Source organism: Aethina tumida, chromosome 4 (genome assembly GCF_024364675.1).
Source record: "Aethina tumida isolate Nest 87 chromosome 4, icAetTumi1.1, whole genome shotgun sequence".
NCBI lineage: Eukaryota > Metazoa > Arthropoda > Insecta > Coleoptera > Nitidulidae > Aethina > Aethina tumida.
This window is the reverse complement of record NC_065438.1, coordinates 12,295,834-12,318,726: the sequence shown is the minus strand read 5'-3', so window position 1 is coordinate 12,318,726 and position 22,893 is coordinate 12,295,834. Positions and strand designations below refer to the sequence as shown.

At 24.6% G+C, this 22,893-nt stretch overlaps 1 protein-coding gene across 2 annotated transcripts in view; it reads left to right on the top strand.

Annotated features, from left to right (window-relative positions):
• The window catches only part of LOC109606826 (zinc finger protein 83-like), a 60,965-nt gene that overhangs the window by 24,622 nt on the left and 13,450 nt on the right, over positions 1-22,893 (top strand). The window contains exons 2-3 of one of the 2 annotated variants that reach the window (XM_049966539.1): positions 223-250; positions 17,683-17,743. The gene's annotated coding sequence lies outside the window, so the exon portion shown is untranslated. The remainder of the gene's footprint in view (positions 1-222; positions 251-17,682; positions 17,744-22,893) is intronic. The other variant, XM_049966540.1, reaches the window with a different exon arrangement.

The window sequence follows — 22,893 nt, the reverse complement described above, 5'->3', positions numbered from 1 at the left end:
TTTTATTTAAATACATTTTTATATATTATTTTTGGTTATTACTCAACAAATAAAACATATTTATCCAATTATTTTTCAAGGACCTAATATCATAATTGTAGAGGCGTGTTGTGTGTGTTTAGAAGAAATAATATTTAAGTTAACAACATAAATATCCTTTAAATAATAATAAAAAGATTTTTATTAATGATGTTAAAATTTATTCCTGGTTATTTGTTACAGATAAATTTTCTGGACTTTTAATAATTAGGTAAGTACCATATGATATTTATATCTGAAAAAATTTTCTTAGTATTTTATATTTAAGCACAATTTTATTATTTTGCTTATTATTCAATAAATAAAATATTTATCCAAATATTTTAAAATAATTCAATATCATAATTCTACAGACAATATCTATATTTTTGTGTCTGTGTATTTGTTAAAAACTTTTTAACAACAAATGTTAATGTAGATTATATGATAATAAAATGATTTTTATTAATGATATCATATTTTCTTGATTTTATTTCTTCTATGAATCTTTACTTTTAATAATTAAATTTATTTATAATATATCAAAAGATATTTGTAACAATTTTGTTTATTTGTGTTGTTCAATAAATAAAACTATTAATTTTACATCATAATCACCCAATATCATAAGTTATCTGACTTCTGATTTTAACTGATTAATCAACAAAATTTATAGACAATTTTAATTTGTTCCAACATTAAGACACCATTCTTATTTATTGATTTAATTAATTTTTAACATTTTTATTACTATTTGAGTAATTAAATATTTATGAAATTATTTTATAACGACCCAGAGCCATAAATTTATAGACAGGACATACACGCATAATTAATAACATATTATAACATGAAATATAACGTTGCCCTCAATGGTTATTGTCTGATATCGTGCAATAACAAATTAGTTCAACAAAAAATCTTAATAATAGTGTCGAACACAAGATATATTGCTTGAAACCATTGTTTATTTCAATCAAAAACTAGTACGTGTACACTTTTAATAACGTTGTTACTATTTTATTAAATACCTAGTTACTCAGTCTTAAACCAATTTCTCGTTTTTTCCCCGCATGGAACACGAATTAAGCCGTCTAATTTCATAAATTACCCACAACACTTTTTGTAAACATCCAGCCTCGGGGCACAGATCGTGCCACAAGCAACATGTCATCGAAATTACTATACAAAACTGATACGTGGTTAAAACAGTTCTCATTTCCCATTGAGATTAGCCAGTTTCATTGTTTGGGCACGATGTGAACAACAACCTGACGCGGAGGTCTCTATAAAATCGTCATGGATATTTATACGGTGCACATTTTGCATTTTATTGCATTTCTCATGGAGTTTATTATGGCAGGTTGCAACTGCAGTTAGGTATTGTTCGCTTTAAAAGCTTACACGCCTCGACGTTCGTCGGGAGTCTCTCACCGATTCGTTGTTGTTATTATAAATAAGTCATGAGTCGATCGAATTAATTGCCACGATACAGTTTTAAATGAATAATTATTCAGAGTCAAATTGTTCTGTAAGATAATCAAATGTTTAATAAAATCATTATTTTAATCATTAAATTACCTTCCTTCATATATTTAATATATTTTTTTAATAATAAAATAATTGTATTATTTTTTTAATAATAATATAATATAATAATAAGCATAGCATAGCTATAAATCATAAAATCCCTGGTTGAAATATGAAATTATATTTAAATACTTTAATTAGTCTAATTAACTAATTTATGTTAAAATTTAATATTAATATAAATACCAAAAATATATCGATTGTTATTTTCGTCCTTTTCCAACACTCATGAATATGTATTTCCTTCTCTTTCACTCTTACGGAGACAAATGTAAAATTCAAATTTTGATTTGCAAAATCCATATCTCGCTATTATTAGATATTTTAAAAAAGATTAATGGAAATGCCTACTAAATATTTAATAATGAATGATGAATATTGTTATAATAATAACATTAATATATTTTCAGTTAATAATTTATGTTAAAAGAAAATAATAAATTGTAACAAAAATATATTATTATTTATAAAAATGATTTAATAAAAATTACATTAAAACTTAATGTTAATATAAATACCCCAAATATATACTTCAATATTAAACGAATTTAAAAACGGAACAAAATACTCGTCAGTGCAAATTTATTGAAATCATTCTCAAACAACAAAAATCTAGTTTTAATACCCCAAATATATACTTCAATATTAAACGAATTTAAAAACGGAACAAAATACTCGTCAGTGCAAATTTATTGAAATCATTCTCAAACAACAAAAATCTAGTTTTTCTCCTTTTCCTCTCTAAAACTGCGATTTTTAGGAAAAACAAATGAATATGCGTACCACATCCACAGACCGCTACTTTTGTCCTTCTCTAATATTCGTGAATATGTATTTCTCTCTCTTTCACTCTTGCAGAGACAAATGCAAAATTCAAATTTTTGATTGACAAAATCCATATCTCGCCATTACTAGATCGTACAGAAAATTTCTATATATATTTTTATAGGAAATTGAACGCTCTACAAAAAAGGTGTCTTACATTTTTTTCATAATTCTTATCGTTTAGAAGACATCGGAGGTCAAAGTTTGAAGAAATTAACAAAAATTTCTTTCTCGTAGATAAATAAATATTATAAAATACCATATTTTTATAGGAAAAGAGTTCGAATCACAATGCGTACTGATTTTAATAGTTTTTTTAATAAATATTTTAAATTAATTCATTTATGTAATGAATCAAAAATGTAATTCAAATTTGAGTTTATTTTGATAGAATAACAGTTTCTAAGTTATCTTTTGTTTCATAATATATTTCTAATGAATTTTTTAACAATATTTTCTTTTCATAATTTTGCTCTTATCACAATTTAGGATCACTATTTAATATTTTTCAACAGGTTTATTTAAAACGTAACTCAAATATTTTTTTTCTAGGGAATTTGAGAATTTCGTTTCAAATGTTGGTAGTCCTGTTGTTCATAACTTGTCATACTAGCGCCATCTGCGTTTTTTTCATTTCTATCTTTCCTCTTATATTTCTATATATTGAGTTCATATTTTTCAACAGGTTTATTTAAAATGTAGGACTAATGTAAAAATAGAAAACTGAGATGAGGTGGACCTTTCTATTAAAATTAGGAGGTCATCTTTGGAGAGCATTTTTTAAAGGTGTATAGGAACCAATTGTTTAAATTTTCGATTCATGTGATTTCAATAGCAACAATTCAGTTCAATTCAAAATAAAACGAAATATTTATTCAAATCACAAAACGTTATAACAGAATTAAATTAATTTATGTGCGTGTTTTTAATAAATTTAATATTAAAACCGCAGGTTTCATTCGACGAAATGAATTCGCGGCCGCTCTCAAATTATCGTCGGTCCATAAAAGTTTATTAGCCCAAAACCACATTTGAAACGATTCGAAGAACAATACGTCCCAAAAACAAAATACCCACAAAACAGCGACATATTAGATCAGATTCCGACATCCGGAAACAAACGTGACGTGCCTGATAATAATCCACATCCATTGTCTTTCAGAACCGTTGTGAGAATATGGTTCCGTTAAAACGTATTCGTATGCGTAAAATGTCGCCGACAACTGAAATGTGGGCTCGGCACATTTATATTTAATCCCGAGTTTACTGAACTAGATTCGACGTCTGAAACTAGACGTGTTTTATTGTCGTACATGATTTTATGATATAACACTTTCTGTTAATGCCGCTCGAATGGTTAATTACGAATTAATACTTCTTAGGTTGCGCCACCGGTGGATTGCGGGAGGTTTGTTTGTTTTGGTGTCAGCTCCGTTGATTGAAAGGCTCATTGGTTTTGACGGATTGAATTATTTACCGTTCCATTGTTCTTGGATGTGTAAATAAGAGTAAGGCAATTTTAACATCGTGCGTGTGTATATTGTAATTTAATATGAGTTTTCGAAGATGGTCATGAATCATTATTTTCTACAATCGATATGTGAATCATTTACATTTCGATGTTAAATGTATATATTCAAAAGTTTGTATTTCAGCTTCTATATAACTCCGTTGAACCGTCATTCATCTCTGTGAACCTTCTACTTCAAAAACAAAAATAGATATTAGCGTTAAACTGATTTCCGGCTAACTATGGTATCGATCGATATAGAAGCTGAATATAAACAAACGTATTTAAAAATGTTAAGATATTATCAAAATATAAACTTGCTAAATATTAAAAGCAAAATTAATTCCAACAATTTTATTCTTTCAAAATTCAAAAAATTGTTTTATAGATTTTTAACATTTTTAAACATTATAGTTACAATTTTTCTAAGATAAATTTGTCAGTAGTTTCAGTTGCATGATGTGCACATTAAATCAAATATCTTAAAAACAATAAACTTGAAGAAGATATTAAAGAAATCTGTATTAAAACAATTTTTAAGTCATATTCAAAAATTTATATCTCAACTTCTATATAACTTAGAGACTCCGTTGAACCGTCATTCTTCTTTGTGAACCCTCTACTTTCAAAACAAAAATAGATATTAGCATTAAACTGATTTCCGACTGAGCTGTAAGCTTCCAATTAAATATCTGCATTAGCTAAATTTTACCTGTCATCAAAGTGTTCTCAAATCTGCAGCTTCCAAAGTATAGGGTTAAATAACTGCTAATATTTTTTATGGAGGTGCATTCTGTTGATATCTGCTCATTTTTTCCTTAATTGTCTCGATATCGATATTATAGAGCCATCCAAAGGTGATCGATTTTCCAAAAATTTAAAAAAATGTTTAGATTACTGTAACTTTTTTCTGGGAACTTCGATTTTCTTAAAATTTTCAAAGAAGTTAGTCTATTATGTTCTCGACAAGTCCTGAAAATTTCAACTATGGTATCGATCTTGGATCTGAGTGATAAAATTTCAAACATCTCGAAAACTGGTAATTTATATTTTGTCTTGAAAGTAGAGGGTTCACGAGAGAATAATTCCTCTTAAACGGAAGAAATCTCTAAGTTATATAGAAGCTGAATACAAACAAACGTATTTGAAAATGTTAAGATATTATCAAAATATAAACTTGCTAAACATTAAAAACAAAATAAAATTCAACAATTTTATTATTTCAAAATTCAAGAAATTGTTTTATAAATTTTTAACATTTTTAAACATTATAGTTACAATTTGTCTAAGATAAATTTGTCAGTAGTTTCAGTTGCATGATGTTTTTCAATAACACATTAAATCAAATATCTTAAAAACAATAAACTTGAAGCAGATATTAAAGAAATCTCTATTAAAACAATTTTTAAGTCATATTCAAAAATTTATATCTCAGCTTCTATATAACTTAGAGACTCCGTTGAACCGTCATTCTTCTTTGTGAACCCTCTACTTTCAGAACAAAAATAGATATTAGCGTTAAACTGATTTCCGGCTGAGCTGTAAGCTTCCAATTAAATATCTGCATTTGCTAAATTTTACCTGTCATCAAAGTGCTCTCAAATCTGCAGCTTCCAAAGTATAGGGTTAAATAACTGCTAATATTTTTTGTGGAGGTGCATTCTGTTGATATCTGCTCATTTTTTCCTTAATTGTCTCGATATCGATATTATAGGGCCATCCAAAGGTTGTCGATTTTTCAAAAATCTAAAAAATGTTTAGATGGCTGTAACTTTTTTCTGGGAACTTCGATTTTCTTAAAATTTTCAAAGAAGTTAGTCTATTATGTTCTCGACAAGTCCTGAAAATTTCAACTATGGTATCGATCTTGGATCCGAGTTATAAAATTTCAAACATCTCGAAAACTGGTAATATATATTTTGTCTTGAAACGGAAGGAATCTCTAAGTTATATAGAAGCTGAATACAAACAAACGTATTTGAAAATGTTAAGATATTATCGAAATATAAACTTGCTAAACATTAAAAGCAAAATAAAATTCAACAATTTTATTATTTCAAAATTCAAGAAATTGTTTTATAAATTTTTAACATTTTTAAACATTATAGTTACAATTTTTCTAAGATAAATTTGTCAGTAGTTTCAGTTGCGTGATGTTTTTCAATAACACATTAAATCAAATATCTTAAAAACAATAAACTTGAAGCAGATATTAAAGAAATCTGTATTAAAACAATTTTTAAGTCATATTCAAAAATTTATATCTCAGCTTCTATATAACTTAGAGACTCCGTTGAACCGTCAGTCTTCTTTGTGAACCATCTATTTTCAAAACAAAAATAGATATTAGCGTTAAACTGATTTCCAGCTAAGCTGTAAGCTTCCAATTAAATATCTGCATTAGCTAAATTTTACCTGTCATCAAAGTGTGAAGGTGCATTCTGTTGATATCTGCCCATTTTTTCGATTTTCCAAAAATCTAAAAAATGTTTAGATGGCTGTAACTTTTTTCTGGGGACATCGATTTTCTTAAAATTTCCAAGGAAGTTAGTCTGGGATCAGAGTTATAAAATTTCAAACATCTCGAAAACTGGTAATATATATTTTGTCTTGAAAGTAGAGGGTTCACAAGAGAAAAATTCCTCTAAGTTATATAGAAAATTAACTTTTTTCAAATTACAAAAAATATTCCAATGGCCGGATTTAATCGAATGAAATTTTCAGGATAATCTTTATTTGTGATGAACTTAATCTGAAAAAATATTATATTTAATCCTTAAAATTATACTTAAAGTCTTCTTTTATTATAGTATAGTTTTTTTTAAAAAAATATTTGTATAATTTTAAAATATATTTTTATTATAATTTATTATTTCCTTTTAACATAATATTAATACTGAAGATATAATATTATAACAATATTCATTATTAATTATTAAATATTTATTAGGTATTTCTATTAATCTTTTTTAAAATATCAGTAAATTTATTTACTTTAATTTAAATAACACATTTGTTATTAAATAAATAATTAAATTAAATAAAAACTACATTAAGACACATAAAAATACAATTTTTAAGAGTTATATAATACTATTAATTTTATGCTAATTATCTTATTTATAATATAATATTAAGTTTAAAATACATATTAATTCTATTAATTAACTATCAATGAGGTGTCAAGAACCAAATTTAAATTTATTTAAATAGCAAAATCTTATTAAAAAATTTAAATAATTTATACAATATATATTTAACTGTTTAATATAATTAAGGCCAATTTTCTCTCGAATGTGAATATAAATATATTATTTTAAATTTATAAAATTTAAAATATTAAGCTTAAAAAATTAAAAATAAATAATTAAATTTAAACAAATTAAAATTATTTTTAAATTTATTAAAAAAAATTATAAATTTTAATTTTAAATTATTAGTTATTATAATTTTAAAAAATTTAAAGTATACAATTAAATTAAAAAATTAAAATTAAGTAATTTTACAAAAATTAGAATTATTATTAATATTATTATTTATCCAATTATTTTTCAAGGACCTAATATCATAATTGTAGAGGCGAGTTGTGTGTGTTTAGAAAAAATAATATTTAAGTTAACAAAATACTATCAATGAGGTGTCAAGAACCAAATTTAAATTTATTTAAATACCAAACTCCTATTAAAAAAATTAAATAATTTATACAATATATATTTAACTGTTTAATATAATTAAGGCCAATTTTCTCTCGATTATAAGAGTGTTCACTGACAAAAAAATAAAAACTAGATATTTACTGTTAAGTCTTATAACCACTACTTATTTATATTAGGTCAATTTTCTCCTATTGAAACTATGATTTAAACACAAAATGCTCAAAACATCCACATTGACGGTTCAAGATCAGATCGCCATAATTCTTATTTACGAGTTAGAAAGCATCATTTCGATTTTCTTCTCGGACTGTTGATTGAACTATTCACTTTTCACTAGAGTCTACAACCAGAGGACAAACGTTAATCGCATACGATTAGTTATAACTAAGGTGCGATTAATTTTTTCAAAAAATCGACGGACGTTCCAGTAAAAGTGAAGACCGGGACAGCGATTATCCCGTCAGATGACTTTCAATGTTCCAGTTTACCGTAAACATTGGTTACAGTTAAACGGTAATGTCTAAAAGTGAATTTAAATTGCTCTTAATCATTCAATTAGGAGCCTAAAAAAATCTAAATAACTAGCTATTAATCACGGCAGTTAATGAGTATTGACACAATGAATGTAAATGTATGCGTTTTATTAACTTGTTAACTTGATGATTTTAATTTAATTTACTGGTTTGCTGTAACTAAATTTGATTCGTGATTTTTGCGGTGGACAATTCTTTTGTTATAATTTAAGATACACAAATAATCATCATTATTAATAATTATTTATAATTATTATTATTATTGAGGCTTATTATGATATTAAATTGAAAGTAGTTCGAAGTTCAAGTTCACATTTATAAATATTCTTACACGCAGTTACATTATATTAATGTAGTAATATCATGTATTAAAACATCAAAAACTGACAATGCCTTTCCGGCATAAACACACCATTTACATAAACATAAATCGAAATGTCCGTCGCTTAATGCAACTAACTATGTAAGGTCAACAAATATGTGCGTGGTTAAAAGGAACTCTTTACTTTACGATACAAAAACATCATAAATAAACTAATATTATTGACAATAATTTCTCATTTCTAATAATACCTTCACAAAGTCAAACGTGGAAACCTGTTGCCTTAATGCTGACAAAATCTTGAACAACTGTATCGAAGGCGAGATTAAAGATTTTAATGGTCCATAACACAAGTTGAAAGTCAGATTGAAAAGATTAAAACAGAAGCAGATAGCGATACATCAATAGAATTTATAGATAATACAATGGCGATGTAGCAAAGCTGTAAATTGCCACTTGCAGAACCGAGATTATGGTGCTTTCATCGATTTGAAAAGGAATTTGCATGGCACTAACTTATTTGTTCACGCCTTAATAGCCATGATTCATGTTTTTGAATTTTTCCCATTTTTTGTTTGTTTTAAACACTGTCGTACTAGTTTACTATATTTAGCTTCAATTATTATTTTTTAATATTAATAAATAAATTTCATACAATTATTGGTTTGCTATACACAGTGGGTAAAATACCTAATCATTATAGTATTCAATATGTCTATAATATTTTCAAAATATAGAAAATTAAGAAATTCCAGGTATTATGGCCAATACTGTAAATCATGTGTATCAAGTGTTGTTGACAATCAGTCGTTTTAAACCTACTATTGTCACCAACAATTGCTTTGGTACAACATAAATAATAAAAGATGACCGTAAGGAAAAACTTTCTAAATTTGTGCAGCAACAAAACAAATTTGTTGCAAAATTTCAACGGTTAAATTGCAAATTGACACGCGGCCCACATCATCTGCAACGATATAATTTATTTGCCATACCACAACGCATCGACAATGCAGTCATAAACCAACAAAAATTGCGAAAATTTCATGGGAGCAGCGGCCTTTACATACAATTTTGCAACAGTCCCGTAGTTTTAGAAATTGATAAACAAAGTTTCGGTTCTAAATGCATGACTTTTACCGTTATATAAAAGACTGAAAGATCATAAGGTTTGATAAATTAGACTCTAATTGAGTTTATGAGCTACTATTAAATGAAAATTTCAAAATTCGTACGAACTGATTAGAAACCATAAACAATAAGCTGTGTGATTAAAATCTAGTTATTGTTTATTTTTTTTTTTTATTTTCATAATTACATATTGAAGTATTCCAGAGATGGCTTCTTATTAAATTAGTCACGTGATAATTAAATATTCTTAAGAATTACAATCAATGATAACTCTAATTAATTTGATTGGCAATAAACATAATGGGAATTGCTGAACTGGTAAAACGAATTTTTAAAATAATACATAATTCTGTTCGATTTTGAGGGCTTTCGTGTAATCAAGCATTGAAAAAATGTCAATAAATAAAACATATGGTAAATATTCTCTAAATATATAATTAAGTATCATAAATACAACTTTAACTGATAAATTAGAAAGAAAATTTGATATTTGATATTGATAAAATATAGTAAATAAATAATCAAATGTCTTACAAGTACCTTTAATTGATAAATAAGAAGAAAAAATTGATTTTTTTTGATAAGTCAATGATGTTAGGACTCCTAGTGCCAATTTTAGAAATTTAAAAATATTCATGTAAAACATATATAAAAAGTAGGTGAGATATTAAATAAATCTCTTTAATTTTAAGTGTAACGATTTATGTTCAACCAAACTGAAATTACACAGTTTTATGTTTTTTAATCTTTAATGTGTTACCATCACTTTAAATTAAGAGATACCGAAAGAAAATTATAATAAAAAATATGATGAATGCACCTTAAATTGGTATATACTAAAGAAAAAAATATTTTTCTGTTAAATCAATGATATTAGGCCCCCTAGTGCCAATCTATATTAATATCTCTATAGTCTGACATAAAAAAATATAAAATATGGATGAAAAATTATATAAATATCTTTATTTTGAGGTTAAGTGTATTAATTTCTGTTCAGTCAAACTGAAGTTGCAAAGTTTTATTATTTTCTTATTATTTTAAGAAATACCACAAGAAAATTATAATAAAAAAATGGTGAATGTTCTCTAAATAAATTATCAAATATTTTAAATGCACTATTAATTGGTATATAAGAAAAAAATGATTTTTTTGTTAAGTCAATCATGATAGCCCTCTAGTGCAAATCTTAGAAATTTTAAAAATAGGCATATTAATATCTCCGTCGTCTGATGTAAAAAAAGATATAAAATATGGAAGAAAAATTAAATAAATTTCTTTACATTGATGTTAAGTATATCAATTTCTGTTCAGCCAAACTGAAGTTACAAAATTTTATGTTTTTCAATCTTTAACGTGTTACCATCACTGTAAATTAAGAGATACCTCAAGAAAATTATAATAAATAATATGGCGAATGTCCTCTAGATAAATAATCAAGTGTCTCAAATGTACTTTTAATTGGTATATAAGAAAAAATATATATTTTTCTGTTAAGTCAATCATGATAGCCCTCCAGTGCAAATCTTAGAAATTTTAAAAATAGGCATATTAATATCTCCGTCGTCTGATGTAAAAAAAGATATAAAATATGGAAGAAAAATTAAATAAATCTCTTTACATTGATGTTAAGTATATCAATTTCTGTTCAGCCAAACTGAAGTTACAAAATTTTATGTTTTTCAATCTTTAACGTGTTACCATCACTGTAAATTAAGAGATACCTCAAGAAAATTATAATTAATAATATGGTGAATATCCTCTAGATAAATAATCAAATGTCTCAAATGCACTTTTAATTGGTATATAAGAAAAAAAATGATTTTTCTGTTAAGTCAATCATGGTAGCACCTCAGTGCCAATCTTAGAAATTTAAAAATGGGAATATTAATATCTCTGTCATCTGATATAAAAAAGATATAAAATATATAATAGAAGATAAATTTAATAAATCTCTTTACTTTGATGTTAAGTACATCAATTTCTGTTCAGCCAAACTGAAGTTATATAGTTTTATGTTTTTCAAACTTTAACGTGTTACCATCACTGTAAATTAAGAGGTACCTCAAGAAAATTATAATAAATAATATGGTGAATATCCTCTAGATAAATAATCAAATGCCTCAAATGCACTTTTAATTGGTATATAAAAAAAAAATGATTTTTCTATTAAGTCAATCATGATAGCCCCTCAGTGCCAATCTTAGACATTTAAAAACGGGCATATTAAAATCTCTGTCGTCTTATGTAAAAAAGATATAAAATACAGAAGAAAAATTAAATAAATCTCTTTACTTTGATGTTAAGTATATCAATTTCTGTTCAGCCAAATTGAAGTTATAAAGTTTAATGATTTTCAATCTTTAACGTGTTGCCATCACTGTAAATTAAGAAAATTATAATAAATAATATGGTGAATGTCCTCTAGATAAATAATCAAATATTTCAAATGCACTTTTAATTGATATATAAGAAAAAATAAATGATTTTTCTGTTAAGTCAATGATGTTAAGTCTCCTAGTGTCAATCTTAGAAATATAAAAATGGTCATATTGATATCTTTAGAGATTAATGTAAAAAAGATATTAAATATAGATGAAAGATTAAATAGAATTCTTTATTTTGATGCTAAGTGTATCGATTTTTGTTCAGCCAAACTGAAGTTTCAGGGTTTTATGTTTTTCAAAACCTAATAAAAATGCGGTGAATGTCCTCTGGATAAATAAATAATCAAAAGTCATTAGTGGGAGGTCACTATATTAGAAACATAAAATTGGTCATAGTAATATAACTTTGAAAAGTAATTTCCTCGTTTTTATTTCTTATTATTAATACTTTTTTTTTCTACACTTTTTTTCCTGGCAAGTCTTAGATATTAATTGAAATTTTAAAATTTGTGTGAAACTCTCTACCATCCATCTACATCACACAGTATACAAAAACAGTAAAAATAAAAGACTACCTAATCGATATGAACTAATGTGATATAATAAACGCAGCAGATTAAAATTGCATAAATGCAATTAATTAACAAACTTCAAAATGTTCCGCCAATTAGTTTCCAAAAGATTACAAATTAATATCAATAATCATGTGGTTTGAATTTCCTGTATAATAATTCCCACCAATGTTCGTCCTGCGATCAATCACTTTTGGAAGTAATTTAACCAAATAAAAATCAATTAGAGTCATTCCTTTGAACAGCTCCAACCAGTTTTAAATGTAGGTTATTTAAATTAATGGGCCCATTCTGTTTATACAAAAAAGTAATATAATAGTTTTGCAAACCGGCAATTTATCTCGAAAGCGGCTTTATAAAAAGAAAACAGCTTCCAGTCATTGAAAATTACACACCAATCAATTTTTCTGTCAGCTTATTAATACCATTCATTTGGTTTTTCTCACAGTAAACCAGCAACAATCATGTAAACGCTCTTGTCCTTCGGCACCTGCCAAATGACAAACACCTTAATAATGCGTTCCAAACGGCGCATTAATTTCATATCGACTGCAATCTACTTTCAATTCACCCGCAGACGATGATTGTCCGCAATAATTACCAGATTCTATTTATATAATAATGAAAAATGTTACGAAACATCGACCCATATTTAAATTAAACACCGGCAATTTGTGGCACTAAACCGGGAATTATAAATCACCGTTCATAAGTCGAGTATCGTTCAATTCTGCGGCATACTTTCATTCGAAAACTTTTTTTTCTATTATGGTCTAGTACGTTTGTAAATGAGCTATCTCGGGCTAACGCGGTCCTCCTTTCTCCAGCTTCATTTTTTGTTCGTGCAATTTTACGATTGCCGATTTGGTTTTATTAACGCCGACGAAATCGCACGTGGTTGCGTCATAATGAATTTTGTAAGTTTATCCCGTCGCGTACAATGGAACGAATATTCGTCGACAGATGTTGAATTGAGATAAAAGAATCGGTGCTTAAACGTTACCAAATCGAAATTTCGTACAATCGGGAAGCGGCACCGTTTCGTCTTGGTGTTGTGATTTTAATTTTAAAATACAAAATCCTGTCCCAGTTTTATTTCGCAAATAACACGTATTGTTGATGCTGCCTTGGCAATTCTATTTAATGGCATTAATTGATTAACATTATAATTATAATTATTGCTAATGCGTTAGAAAATACGGTTTAATTGATACATAAATACGATGGAATTATTTATAACAACCCGTCTAGTACGTTTCCATTTTGAATTATTTTCCTAGTTTCGTATCCAGGTTTTTACGTTGAAGGTAAACAGCAATAATTCATAACAAATAAGTGTAACAAAACAATTTTTTAAGCAAATTTTCAAACGTTCAGTTAACACTACGTTAGTTTCGTAGTAAAAACACGTTCGAGTTCATTGCGTGGGACTTGAGCAGAAAGTTAATGGAGCTTTGAACACGTTACTGTGAAGATGAAAAGTGAGAAGTCACGTTAAAACCGGATAATCGTGGCAAATTAAATGATTATTATTTATGCTCCTCTACTTGCAGTGTCATTACTTGCTTTTACTGTTTTTATCATTTATTATTATAGGTTCACTTTAATTCAACCCAATTATTTTAAATAATTTATGTTTTTATTAACATGACGTGACATGTTTGTTCAAAATAAGCAACTAAATATGATTCAATTAATAAAATATAATTTATACATATACATATATATTGTAGTATATTACGTTTATAAACTGTTTATATTAAAAGTATACGTATGTTAAATTACACATGACTTTTAAGGCAAGTTAATCAGTACATAAATCTCGTAAAATATTAATAAAGTAACGAATAATTTTTGGGTTTTTTGAGTATCATGAATATATGAATACTTAAATTTTATTAAATCAGTACATAAATATCGTAAAATATCAAAAATGTTATAAATAGTTTTTGGATTTCTTGAATATTATTAATAAGTGCATTTTTAATTTTTTTAATGTTGTTTAAACTTTATTAAAATAAATAACTAAACATGAATCAATTAATATAATATAATTTTTTTGACATTTAAAGAAGATATTAAATTGTACAAATTTTAATTCACACGAAATATATTTGTTATAACAATGTTTATAAAATGTTTAGATAAAAAATATACATATGTTAAATTACACGTAACTTATAAGACAAGTTAATCAGTACATAAATCTCATAAAATATTAACAATGTTAAGTTTAATTTTTGCTTCCTGTATATTATAAATATGTGCATATTTAAGTCTTTTAAAATAGTTTTATTAAAATAAGTTAAATGATTAAAAAATGTAAAACCTGACTGACCTATTAATAAACATATATTTTTTTAAAAGAAAAATTTTAAGGAGTATAAAATTAAAATAGATTAATAATCTTAATTCACACATAAAATATTTATTATGTTTATAATATGTTTATATTAGCATATAGTATATAATATAAATACGCATATAATTCTTGAGAAATTTTTACTTCAAAAATTTATGAGGCAAGTTAATCAATAAGTAAATAATAATAAATTTGTAAAATATTAACAATGTTAAGGATAATGTGCATATTTAAATTAATTAAATTTTTTTAATAAGTACCTAAAAATAATATAAAATAATTTCCTCACATACCATACATTCTCTAATAAATATTAATTTTTATAAAAATTAAATATTAATACATAAATTATTAAAACAAAAAATATTTATTATAATTATACACAATATATCAAATATTTAAGATCATGTTTAAATTAATTTTCTATTAATCACTTATTAACTAACACAATGTTTTAATAAAAGTAATAAAAAACAAAAGCAATTATAGTTAATTAAATTTATTTCTATAAATATTTTCTATATAAAAGTATATTTAGACAACTATTAAATAAATCTAGGTTTAAAAAGATATATCACACCTGATTAGAACACATTTAAATTAATTAAAATTATTTTTTTTAATAAGTACCTAAAATTTTATAAAATAATTTCCTCATATTCTCTAATAAATATTAATTCTTTTAATTATTAATGCATAAATTATTAAAAAAATATTTATTGTAATTATATACAATATATAAAATATTTAAGAACACGTTTAATTTAATTTTCTATTAATCACTTATTAACTAAAACAATGTTTTAATAAAAGTAATAAGAAACAAAAGCAATTATAGTAAAATAAATTAATTTCTATAAATATTTCCTGTATAAAAGTATATTTAAACATTTTGACTAACTATTAAATAAATGTAGGTTTAAGTACCTAAAAATGATATAAAATAATTTCGTCATATAACATACTAATCTAATAAATATTAATTTTTATAAAAATTCAATATTAATACATAAATTATTAAAACAAAAAATATTTATTATAATTATATACAATATATAAAATATTTAAGGACATTAAATTAATTTTCTGTTAATCACTTATTAACTGACACAATGTTTTAACAAATATTATAAAAAACAAAAGCAATTAGAATAAATTTATTTCTATAAATGTAGGTATAAAAAGGTACATGGCACCTGATTAAAACAATCTTGCGAACAATCAATTCACATCATGGTTCTAATTATCAAATTCTTGTAATCTTTTTCACACCTTTTGAAAAGCAAACTGTAATGCTTATTTTTAATTAACACGTTCAGGAATAGCTGTACTTTACAACAAACAATTAATTTTGTTTTCTGTGATATTTTCCTTAGTGTTATTTTGTTTTATTCTGTTATACTTAGGTAACAAAATTAAACTTGCCAATACTTATTTTCAATTAGCACATTGAGGAACGGGACTACAACACAGCTCTTCAATGTGCTAATTCGAGTATATCTACAGTGGTGGCCATAAGTGTAGCAACTATATTATTAAAATATATTAAAATTTTTCAGTGGACAAAATTATAGCAACTTTTTACTTTCATTGCTCTCTATGGATATACATCGATTATTTACTAGTAGTATTTTGTTTATTATAATTATTTAATCATTGGTTGAATTGAAAGTGTTATAAAACAATTCCGTCCCAATCTCCATACATCAATCCTATAGAAAACATGGTGGATCACGTTTATAACGAAAATTCGACATAAAAATTTTAAAAACTTAAATTAATATTACTTTAACAGTTTACATTAAATAAAAATATTATGTCTTAAATATCATTTTAAAAGTTGCTATAATAATGTACATTACTGTATATAAGTAAATGGTTAAAATGAGATATGTCCATAAATGTAACGGTAAAAGTTGCTATAATAATGTACATTACTGTATATAAGTAAATGGTTAAAATGAGATATGTCCATAAATGTAACGGTAATGTTTATTCCCACCTTCTGGTAAAAAGAAAGAAGTTGCAAAATATTTTATACTTTTTTAAAAATCTAGAAACAATTAAAAAATAAAATTATGCTTAAAAATCATAACAAAAATTGATTAATTGACTTCCCAAAGACTTGCACATTTGATTTATACTTCCAGGGCGTCCCAGAAATGAATATAACGTCGCCACACCGATAAGTTTATGATCGATGAAGTCCATTATCCCGTAATTAACCGATTATCAATGCGCGTGCTGATTTACATACGAAAAAGTTATTAGCTAAGTGGCCTATTACTTATGCGACGTGATAAAGTTGGACTTTTTTTTGCTTTTATTGCTTCGCATGAAATTAGTAAATTATGAGCGAATGTTCAACCAGCGAAAATCGTTACATAAAAGCCAATTTAACATTTTCGTCATAAATTTATTCAAATCGATAAAACTATAACGATCTAGAAATAGTTGTGGTGAAATTTGATAAGGTTCATGTTTCATTTATCGGATTAACTGTACGATTATTTAACCGTTTTTGAAGTGATTAGACGGACCAAAATTATTCTGTCTACTTCTGACTGCTTGATCGAACAAGGCAGTGGAACGAAAAGGAAAAATTCTGAATAAATTATTTTGGAATAATTACTTACACGCACTCTGATCTTCAATTAACGTTCGGAAATGGAGAAGACATCAAATTAGACAGCGAAGTAACGGTAGTCACTTTTGACTGATTTTAAAATACAAATATATTGTTTTATTTATTGTCTAAGTTAAGTTTTATTTGTTTCAGTGAGCAAAATGTTCCAGTTCGGTTCGAAATAAAAGTAATGAAAGCTCCATTATTAACACATGTAAGTACTTTTTTATAACTTCTAAAACAATGAGATATAACAATCAATTATAACCTCCGGACAAAATTTCTCCAAAGTGTGATTGTGAGATTTATAACACCGGTCACAAATTTATGTATTCACTTCTGAATCTGTCTCTAATTGTGCCTTTCATTTTCAATTCAGTACGAGGTACCATTTTTAACTATTTAATCAGATAGTTGTTAATGTGCACAGCTAAACTATCGTTTGAAAATAACTATGATGCAGCCTCTTTGCACACACCCAGTAAGTCGATACAAGTTAAGTAACTAATTTCGGTTTCAACAACTAGTAATTAACCTAATGATAATTACTTCCTTGTATCAATTCGTTTCGTTGTTATAAAATTGTATTGTACGTAAATTTAGCAAGTAAACAAACATAAATAGATTAAGGTAAACTTATAATTACCTTCAAAAACCAACATGAATTTTAATTAATATTTATCTGATCTCAGATGAATATAATGATAGATAATTGATTTAAATTAGTCAATTAACAATACACATGAAACGTTTTAGTCAAATTCTATAACATTTGCATATTTATGTTGAATAATTTGGAATTTTTTAAAACTGTATTTTGCATGTGTAATAAAAATTAATTGATAAATTTTATATTCTGTGGAGATTATTTATTTGAATATGTGTTCTTAATTAAAATAGTTGTTTGTGGAATTTTATCAAATAATTAATTAACTTAAAAAACAGCGTAACTTGATTTCAAATTATTTTGTAAATTTTCCGAATGGTATTTTTCTATTGAATATTCAAATTAGAATATTTTTTGAAAGCTTAATTGTTTCATATTAATATTTATGATTGGTAGTTGACTAATTGTAATCATAAAAATTTAAAAAAGTATAAATTATTTAGGTTTTATATTTTTAATAAAAGTCAATATTTAATATAAATTGATCGTAATTCTTAATAATTGATTTAATAAAAAATTATGTCGCCCTTTACTATGCAGAATGAATTAATTAAATATTAGAGAATTAAAAATAAAATATTTTACATACAATATGAATATTTTTATTATTTTTTTTTTTTAAATTTAATAACCAATTTTATTTTTCTAATCTAACTTATTAATTTTAAATTTTAATTTTAATTTTTTTTTACTTTTTTTATCTCTTTTTTGATGTAACCGATTAATTATATTTTTTCAAAAATTAACTTAATAATATTTGTTTTTTAAATTGTTTAAATTTAAATTAATAATGTTAGTTCTTTTTAAACTTCATTATTAATTTCAGTTTTATTCATATTTTAATATTAATGATATTTATTTAATTTATTTTGAGTTTGAATAATTTAAATTTTTTAATTTTTTTTATTAAATTTATTAAAAATTTTTAATTTTAATGTATCAATTAATTATATTATTTAAATTTTATTTAAAATTTAAATTAAATTATTTAAATTTGAATATTTTATTTTATATTTCTTAATTAATTAGAAGTAACTTTAATTTATTCATTTTATTATATACTTTTTTATTCTTCATTAATTTATTATTTTTTATATATATTTTATATAATTAAATGTAATTTACTGAAGTTTTTCAAAAATTCTCTTAAATTAATTTTAATAGCTATAATTTAATTTTTTTAAATAACTTTTTGAAATTTTTCAAAAATTATCTTAAATTTTCTTAAATCAATTTTATTTTTTATTTCTAAATATATGTATATATTTTCTATTTTTATTTCTATTTAATTAATTTATAAATTCTAAAATTAACTAATTAAAATTTTTCAAAAATATCTTAATGTTTAGTAAAATTAACTTATTTATCTTATTTATATTATAAATTTAGATTTTTTAATTTTATTTTTATTAAGTTAACTTATTAATTTTAATTTATATATTCTTATGTTTTTAATATTGTATAATAATATTAAATGTAATAAATGTAAATTTTCAACAATTATCTTATTTTATTTTTATTTTAATTTTTTAATAAATGTTAACTTGTCAGATTATTATTAATTATAATTTTTTATAATGAACTTATTAATTTTATTTATTTATTTATTTTTTAATTTTGATTATTTATTTTAATCTTGATATTTTCATTCTTAATATCAATTTAATATTTTTTTTATTTTATATTATTAATATAAATATTATACAGAATTATTATATTTGTAAAAATAAAGTTATGATAACATCACTCTATAGTTGTAACCAAAATTTCAGATTAATATCTTTTTTAGTTTCCATAAACTTCTATTAAATTATATGAATTATCCTATAAACGTTTTATATTCTGTATATTTGTGCAATCTCGATTTTTTCTATTCCTTAAGTGGGATTATGAAAATCACAAACCCTTAAAAGGTTATTTAGAATGCGTCCATAATTTTTCAATAGTGAATAATTTTAGATTGATTGATTGATTGCTACAGTCAAGTCTGTTATCATTGATTTACTTTTTCAACTGATATAATTTATTGAAAAACTCACTAAGGCAATACAGTGAAACTAGATCAAATATACTTTTGTACATATTCTAAGTTTGAGAAGACTATAAATTTAATCAGCAATGGTGGGTGATTTATTTTCTACAATAATTGCTACGAAAGTTAGATCTGCTAATTAAAAATTAGTAAAAATACAAATAGATATTTGTAAACTAATCTCGACAGAAAAATTCAATGCACTTGAACAAAAAAATGTAAAAAGTTATTATCACCGAACGGTACCTTAAATTATGAATCTTTTTTAATTACAGTTTATCATCTTAGCAGGCCATAAATACTTTCGCGAAATTTAAATTAAATTAAACAATTAAAATTAATAAATGCAATTTTCTAGAAATGTTTTAAAAATACACCGTAAATAATTTGAAATAATTGAATGGCTCAAGTTTTTAGTTTTCAATAATAAAAAAATTTAATTTTTTAATTACCTCAGAGGTATGCTAATTATGAAAACGTAATAACATAGTTTATGTAATTACATTCTGGGCAATAATTAATTACCCACTTGAAAATTGAGTAATTTTTTGCGCACATCGCTCTAAATAATTTAATGCATGTACATTAAAATGGTAACAGCTCATCTGTAACAAACGCAGATTAAACAGAACAAATTTTGCAGCAGCAATTAAGCAATTTCTGAAGTATGCGGAGTAAATTAATCATAAAATGTTAGTGTATGTACTTCCCAAAAAAAGTGGCACAAAATCATACACTTCACATAGGTTTTATATGTAAAAAATGTTTTACTAGACTTTCACATTCACACAAATTTTAATTGCTTCTCAGCATTTTACTCTAAGAATCTTATTTTGCGACACTTCTGATAATGTGACTTTAATTCTTCAACGTTTTTAAGCTATTTCCAATGGTAATTACTTTTATAAAACACCTGTAATTCCACAGCGGCAACAAGATAATTAAATTACAGCAACAAGTTGTGTTGTTTCGGTCGTTTAACCAGACAAACAGCAATTTGTCTTTGATATTTTGATTTATGCGGTTGTCTGTTATTTGTTAATATTATACCCGTGCACATGTTAATACTTCGGGATAAATTTACGATCTGTATCTCTTTGAACTCTTGCACTATTTCGTCCAAATCTATTTTTGATGGATGATAGTTTCGTGGAATCTAGGTGGAGCATCTTCGACTTATTCACGTCGATAAAATCTAACAAACTAATTAATGACGATGATAATTAAAAAGATGATTTCTCAATTAAATAAAACTTCCGTATAACCAATTCAAATCCATTAAACAATTTAAATTAATAAATTAATCAAAACACAACCAAGAGTTGAGCCGATAAAATCAGTACGAGTTCGATTAGCTCAAGGGATTATTTTAGTGACCTCTTTTCGAGCGAACGACGAAGATTATGTTTGAAATAAACATTGAAGAATTGTTGCATCTTATCACACACAATGATATATGAGTTCTCACAGTCCAATGAGGGCCAATTCTGTGACGAGTCTCTTCAGAAAATAATTTCAAAGACGTGCTTGAAATCATGTACATTTAAAAATTTATGAATCGATGCTGACGCACAGAAAAGTCAATTAAGAAATTTTTACAGTTCTAACAATATTAAGATTTTAATTTTTAATAAATGAAAATTGAAGGTCAATGTTTGGTTGATTACTGAGATGAGTGAACAAAAAATTAGTGTTACGGTATTTTGACATTTAAATTAATTAGTATACTATTACTCTTATCTAAAATTAAATTATGTCGCTTAATTACACAGTGCTTAAAGCTCGTGGGCCGGTTGGGAGGCAACTTTACATAATACTATCTTTAAGATAATTATTTTATCTGTAATTAATAATACATTATTAAACATTTTATTTATTTATTATTAATCATATTTTTGGATAATAAATTAAGCACATAAATTCTGACACATGTATTCAATGTTATTTACTTATTTACAACAACAATTAAAGTTATAGATATTATAGATTGAAATTGCAAATTATCTGTTTGTCTTCGGGAATTGTATTTAAGTGATAATTAATTTTACAATAGTTAATATTCTTTGAAAAAATCTGAGACATCAAAAAAGTTAACATTAGTCTCTATAATGACTATCATAAAAAGAAGTAATAAGAAAGATCTATGCTAATGACATATGTTCATACAAATTGATGTTGAAGACTTTTGTTTTTTCCAATATTCAACATGTATTGACTTTTGTTCAGCCAAATAAAGTATAACCTTTTTCAATCCTTAACATACTAAAATAACCTTATTTTAAGAGATACCTCAAAAAGACACTCCATTTTGATGTTAAGTGTACTTCTGTTCAAACAAATTTAAGTTATAGAGTTTTATCTTTTTTAATATTTAACATGTTACCATCACTTTATTTTAAGAGACAACTCAAGAAAAAATGGTAAATAAATAAAAAAATAATAAATATGGTAAATGTCCTCTAGATAAATAATGGAATGCCTCAAATATATCTTTAATGGGTAAATTAAAAAGAAAAATTGATTTTTCTGATAAGCCATGCTACTAGATCTCCTCGAACTCTTTTTAAAAACACAAAAAAGGTCATATTGATATCTCTAGCGAGTGATGAAGAAAAAGTAAATATTATAGATAATAAACTAAAAAAAGTCTCTATTTTATTGTTAA